The sequence below is a fragment of the Salvelinus sp. IW2-2015 genome, unplaced genomic scaffold (genome assembly GCF_002910315.2).
Source record: "Salvelinus sp. IW2-2015 unplaced genomic scaffold, ASM291031v2 Un_scaffold2405, whole genome shotgun sequence".
NCBI classification, from domain to species: Eukaryota; Metazoa; Chordata; class Actinopteri; order Salmoniformes; family Salmonidae; genus Salvelinus; species Salvelinus sp. IW2-2015.
The window spans coordinates 74,835-82,178 of record NW_019943726.1 but is presented as its reverse complement, the minus strand read 5'-3'; the positions used below and the strand labels follow the sequence as shown (position 1 = coordinate 82,178).

General features: G+C 42.3%; 1 protein-coding gene across 1 annotated transcript in view; it reads right to left on the bottom strand.

Moving 5' to 3' along the window:
- Positions 1–6,291, bottom strand: part of LOC139025234 (adhesion G protein-coupled receptor B2) — a 50,064-nt gene extending 43,773 nt beyond the window's left edge. Inside the window, exon 1 of the mRNA XM_070440310.1 lies at positions 6,219–6,291. The gene's annotated coding sequence lies outside the window, so the exon portion shown is untranslated. The remainder of the gene's footprint in view (positions 1–6,218) is intronic.
- Positions 6,292–7,344: the final 1,053 nt, after the last annotated feature.

Here is a 7,344-nt window from a genome sequence, read left to right as displayed (position 1 = left end):
TTTTATCATAAAACACACAGTGCCATTACATAACACACATAGCCATTAATCATACCCATAGCATTATCAATAACACACATAGGCCATTACATAACACTCAACAACAGCACACATGCGTACACAGACTGAGATAAGCTGCTTTTTAAGGAAAGTTTTAGTTACCACCGCCACCTTAAGTTCAATGTGTGGCCTAAGTGGGGCTCTGGAGAAGAGTGTCTGTTATGACCCACAATATGTATAACGTGGATAGAGAAGTGAGAGAGCACAAGCATGTGAAAATAATTAATGCCGGTAAATTACGTATGATGTTTTGACAATCAAATGAGACGATACGCCGCAATCAAGCCACTGCAATAACAATGCAAGTATGATTTCCCCATACCAATACCCATACCTGATACCAGTACCTTAGGCCTTGGGTTTCCCTATGGCACCCTATGTATATGAAGTGCACTATTTTTTGACCAGAGCTCTGGTCCTAGAATAGTGCACTATATAAGGAAAATATGGTGTATTTTGGTCCGCCTCTGCAGACATACAGTAAGGCATTATGTCCTCATGTCTGCTAATTAGCGCACTTAGCATACGGGGCTTAACGAGTATGAGCAAGCCAATGACTGTTTTGTAAGTGTTGGGGTATAGACGTTATTGGGGATTCCCTTTAGCTGTGACACTTCCTTCTGGAACGATGAATTTCACAGGAACAGAAGATACACTTAAACTGGTGAAGGGGAGAGTGTGAGAAGACAGAAGAACAATATCATGAAAACAATCTTCTTTCATAGACAAATACTGAATTACTGACTGTCATTCTCTCTCTCATTTCATACACCAGTCTAAGTGTATCTTCTGTTCCCTGTGAAATTCATGTTTGCATGAACGGAAGTGTCACAGCTAAAGAATCCCCAATAAACGTCTATACCCCAACACATTACAACAGTCATTGGCTTGCTCATACTCGTTAGCCCCGTATGCTAAGTGCAGCTAATTAGCAGACATGAGACATAATGCCTTTTACTGTATGTCTGCAGAGGCGGCATCCCAAATACACCATATTTCCTATATAGTGCACTATTTTAGAACCAGAGCTCTGGTCAAAAAATAGTGCACTTCATATAACATAGGGTGCCATAGGAAACCCAGCCTAAGGTACTGGATCAGTATGGGTATGAGTATGGGAAGATCATGGACTTGATTGTTTTGCAGTGGCTTGATTGCGCGTATGTCTCATTTGATTGTCAAAACATCATCATCGTAATTACCGCATTAATATTCAATGCTGTGCCTCTCACTCTCTCTCCACGTTATACATGTGGTCATTAAACAGACACTCTTCTCCAGAGCACTTAGGCCAACACATTGAACTAAGGTGGGTGGTAACTAAAACTTTCCTTAAAAAACAGCTATCTCAGTCTGTGTCGCATGTGGTGCTGTTGTTGAGTGTTATGATAATGGCTATGTGTGTTAGATAATGGCTAGTGTGTTTATGATATGGCTATATGTGGTTATGATAATGGCTATGTGTGTTATGATAAATAATATATGTGTTATGATAATGGCTATGTGTGTTATGATAACATGTACAATTGAAGTCGGAAGTTTTACATACACTAAGTTGACTGTGCCTTTAAACAGCTTGAGAAATTCGCAGCTAAAGTCTTTGATAGATCTGTGCAAAACAATAGTACGCAAGTACAAACACCATGGACCACGCAGCCGTCATACTGCTCAGGAAGGAGACTCGTTTTGTCTCCTAGAGATGAACGTACTTTGGTGAGAAAAGTGCAAATCAATCCCAGAACAACAGCAAAGGACCTTGTGAAGATGCTGGAAGGAAAAGGTACAAAGTATCTATATCCACAGTAAAACGAGTCTATACGACAACCTGAAGGCCGCTCAGCAAGGAAGAAGCAGCTGCTCCAAAACCGCCAAAAAGAAGCATAAAAAGAAGCATAAAAAACTACAGTTTGCAACTGAACATGGGATAAAGATCGTACTTTTGGAGAAATGTCCACTGGTCTGATTTAACAAAAAATGACTGTTGGCCATAATGACCATCGTTATGTTTGGAGGAAAAAGGGGAAGGTTTGAAAAAGCCGAAGAACATGTGCTTCTAACCTGCATTGCTTGCTGTCTGGGGTTTTAGGCTGTGTTTCTGTACAGCATTTGAGAATAGGCTGATGTAAGAAGGCCTATATAAATACATTTGATTTGAAATTTTGATTCTGAACACCATCCAACCGTGAAGCATGGGGGTGGCAGCATCATGTTGTGGGTGCTCTTTGCTGCAGGAGGGACTGGTGCACTTCAAAAATCGATGGCATCAATGTGGTAGGAAAATTATGTGGATATATTGAAGCAACATCCCAAGACACAGTCAGGAAGTTAAGCTAGGTCGCAATGGTCTTCCAAATGGACCAATTTACTCCAAGAATACTTCCAAAGTTGTGGCAAAATGGCTTAAGGACAATAAAGTCAAGGTATTGGAGTGGCTATCACAAAGCCCTGACCTCATCGCCTGAGACAATTTGTGGGCAGAACTGAAAAAGCGTGTGCGAAGCAAGGGGCCTACAAACTGACTCAGTTACACCAGCTCTGTCAGGAGGAATGGGCCAAAATTCAACCAACTTATTGTGGGAAAATGTGGAAGGATACCCGAACGTTTGACCCAAGTTAAACAATTTAAAGGCAAATGCTACAAATACTAATTGAGTGTATGTAAACTTCTGACCCACTGGGAATGTGATGAAATAAATAAAAAGCTGAAATAAATAATTCCTCTCAACTATTATTCTGACATTTCACATTCTTAAAATAAAGTGGTGATCCTAACTGACCTAAAACAGGGAATTTTTACTTGAATTAAATGTCAGGAATTGTGAAAAACTGAGTTGAAATGTAATTGGCTAAGGTATATGTAAAACTTCCCACTCAACTGTATGTTGGGGCAATTATGTGTGCTGTTGTGATTTAAAAATATATTTTTATTTAACTACGCAAGCCAGTTAAGAACATATTCTTATTTACAATGACGGCCTAGGAAAAGTGGGTTCACTGCCTTTTTCAGGGTAAAAGAAATGTTTTTTACAGTGGATTTGATCTAGCAACCTTTCGGTTACTGCCAACACTCTAACCACAAGGCTACCTGCGCGCTCATTGACTGGGCATTATCTCAGGTGTGCTGTTGTTGTGTGCCATGAAAATGGCTATGTGTGTTATGATAACATGTATGTTGGGGAATTATAGCATGTACATTGTTTTAATAACTAAATATGGATGTGCGCACACACACACACACAATCTCTCTCACATACATACACACACGCACACACTCTCTCATATACAGAGAGACACACAGAGAGACACACACACACACACACAACACACACTCTCTCTCTCAAGTGAGGTAGATAATATACATAAGTGAAACAAACAATAAAAATTACCAGTAAACATTATACCCACAGAAGTTCATTACGAATGTCATATTATGTATATACAGTGTTGTAACGATGTGCAAATGTTTAAAGTACAAAAGGAAATAAATAAGCAAACATATGGGTTATATTTACAATGGTGTTGTTCTTCACTGGTTGACCTTTCTTGTGGCAACCAGGTCACAATCTTGCTGCAGTGATGGCACACTGTGGTATTTCACCCAGTGGATATTGAGTTCATCAAAATCGGGTTGTTTTCGAATTGTGAATCTGAGGGAAATATGTGTCTCTAATATGGTCATACATTTGGCAGGAGGTTAGGAAGTGCAGCTCAGTTTCCACCTCATTTTGTGGGAAGTGTGCACATAGCTTGTCTTCTCTGGGAGCCAGGTCTACCTACGGCGGCCATTCTCAATAGCAAGGCTATGCTCACTGAAGTCTGTACATAGTCAAAGCTTTCCTTAAGTTGGGTCAGTCACAGTGGTCAGGTATTCTGCCACTGTGTGCTCTCTGTTTAGGGCCAAATAGCATTCTAGTTGCTCTGTTTTTTTGTAAATTCTTTCCAATGTGTCAAGTAATTATCTTTTTGTTTTCTCATGATTTGGTTGGTCTAATTGTGTTGCTGTGTGTTTGTATTTGTGAACAGAGGCCCCAAGACCAGCTTGCTTAGGGGTCTCTTTCCAGCTTCATACTCTCTGTAGGTGACGGCTTTGTTAAGGAAGGTTTGGGAATCGCTTTCTTTTAGGTGGTTTTTGATAATAAGGGGGTATGGCCTAATTCTGCTCTGCATGCATTATTTGGTGTTCTACGTTGTACACAGAGGATATTTTTGCAGAATTCTGCATGCAGAGTCTCAATTTAGTGTTTGTCCCATTTTGTGAATTCTTGTTGTTGAGCGGACCCCAGACTCACAACATAAAGGGCAATGGGTTCTACAACTGATTTAAGTATTTTTAGCCAGATCCTATTTGGTTTGTGTTTGAATTTATGTTTCCTTTTGATGGCATAGAATGCCTTCTTGCCTTAGCTTTCAGATCATTCACAGCTTTGTGGGAAGTTACCTGTGGCGCTGATGTTAGGCAAAGGTATGTATAGTTTTTTGTGTGCTCTAGGGCAAACGGTGTCTAGATGGAATTTGAATTTGTGGTCCTGCGACTGGACCTTTTTTGGAACACCATTATTTTGGTCTTACTGGGATTTACTGTCGAGGGCCCAGTGCAGAAGATTAGGTGCTGCTGTAGGCCTCCTTGGTTTGTGACAGAAGCACCAGATCAGCAGCAAACAGTAGACATATGACTTCAGATTTCTAGTAGGATCAGTTGTGTCTGCAGACTGTTCTAGTTCGCCAATTCATTGATACATATGTTTGAAGAGGGTGGGGCTTAAGCTGCATTCCTGCCTCACCCCACGGCCCTGTGGGAAGAAATGTGTGTGTTTTTTGCCTATTTTAACCGTACACTTGTTTGTGAACATGGATTTATAATGTTGTATGTTTTTTCACCCAAACACCAACTTTCCATCAATTTGTTTCAGCAGACCCCAAATTGAGTCAAAGGCTTTTTGGAAATCAACAAAGCATGAGAAGACAATTTGCCTTTGTTTTGCTTGTTTGTTTGTCAATTAGGGTGTGCAGGGTGAATACGTGGTCTGGTCTACGATAATTTGGTAAAAAGCCAATTTGGACATTTGCTCAGTACATTGTTTCACTGAGGAAAATGTAGAAGTTTGCTGTTAGAATGATAAGCAGAGGATTTTCCCAAGGTTGCTGTTGACACATATCCACGGTAGTTATTGGGTCAAATTTGTCTCCACTTTTGTGGTAGATCAGTCCTTGATTCAGTCCTTGGTTCCAAATATTGGGGAAGATGCCAGAGCTTGAGGATGATGTTTAAAGAGTTGAAATATAGCCAATTTGGAATTGTTTGTCTGTATATTTTTATAATTTCATTTAGGATACCATCAATACCACAGGCCCTTTTGGGGTTGGGAGGGTTTATATTTGTCCTGTTGTTCCTGTCCATTCAAGGTAATTGGAGAATGCCATGGGTTCTGGTAGTCTCTTCTCTCGTCCTCTCTCACACACACACACACCACACACACACACACACACACACCAACACACACACACACACACACCACACGACCACACACACACACACACACACACACTGGTTGTCAGTATGTACACATATTGGAGTATGATCCGTACCGAATGGTAAACAGGGTGTGTTTTTACAACTCTTCTGATAATGACATAAACACTGCTATCAATTCATCCAACTGTGACAGAGCCAGACACTCTGATACACACACACACACACACACACACACACACAGTGACACACACCGCACAACACACACACACACACACACCACGACACACGCCACGCCACGCGCACACAACACCACACACACACACACACACCACACACACACACACACACACACACACACACATCACACACACACACACACACACACACACACACACACACACACACACACACAGCACACACACACACACACACCAGCACCACACAGTGACACACACCCACAGTGACACACACCCACAACAGTGACACACACCCACACACACGTGAACCACCCACCCACCCCACACACGACACACAGCACACACACACACACAACACACACACACACACACACAACACACCACACACACACACACACACACACACACACACACACACACACACACACACAACACACACACACACACACACACACACACACACTAAAACAACAGTTTTAAAAAACTACCTGATGAGCGTCTTCCCACTTCTCAATGGTTTTCCATGTCCAACATATAGCTGACTATCTGGAAGAATTTCTGAGGAGAGAGAAGAGGAGGGGTGTGATTTTTAGGGGGAGGCTGAGGGGTGTGAGTGTACATGCAACATGTAGGGACGTAGGTGTGTGTGTTATCTGTCTGTATTTCCCTTAGGTGTGTGTGTTTTATCTTTCTGTATTCTCCCTGTAGGTGTGTGTGTTTTATCTGTCTGTATTCTCTGTATGGCTGTGTGTGTTTATTCTGTCTGTATTCTCCCTGTAAGTGTGTGGTGTTTTATCTGTTGTATTCTCCCTGTAGGTGTGTGTGTTTTATCTGTCTGTATTCCTCTACTGTAGTGTTGTGTGTTTTTATCTGTCTGTATTCTCCTGTAGGTGTGTGTGTTTTATCTGTCGTAATTCTCCCTGTAGGTGTTTTGTTTTATCTGTCTGTATTCTCCCTGTAGGTGTGTGTGTTTTATCTGTCTGTATTCTCCCTGTTAGGTGTTGTGTGTTCTATCTGTCTGTATTCTCCTGTAGGCGTGTGTGTAATATCTGTCTGTATTCTCCCTGTAGGCGTGTGTGTTTATATGTCTGTATACGTCACCCACCTGCGAGTCACCCAACTACAGTCAGGAGCTGTAGTTTGCTCTCTTGAACGTTTGTGCGTGTGTGTGTGTGTGTTTGCGTGCGTGTGTGGTGTCCTGGGTGTGTATTTGTGTCCTCCCCACCCACCTGTGTGTCGTCGGGAGCTGGGATGTAGGTTGCTCTCTTGAAGGTGTCCGTCACATTGTGAGAATCTGGTGAGAACAGGAGGTCACCGCTGTAATAGCTCCTCCTCTGTATGAGCTCCAGGAGATTCCTCACGAACATGAGACTTATAGCCCTCGTTACCAGCCAGGGTCCTCTGACACCTTCGCAAGAATGCTCTCGCAAGCTGGAGACAGCAAGGGGAGGAGAGGGGGGAGAGAAACACGGGTAGAGAAGCAGGGGAGGAGAGGGGGAGAGAAACCACGGGTTAGAGACAGATTGGGAGGAGAGGGGGGAGAGAAACACGGTTAGAGACAGCATGGGAGGAGAGGAGGGGAGAGAAACACGGTTAGAGCAGAACAGGGGAGGA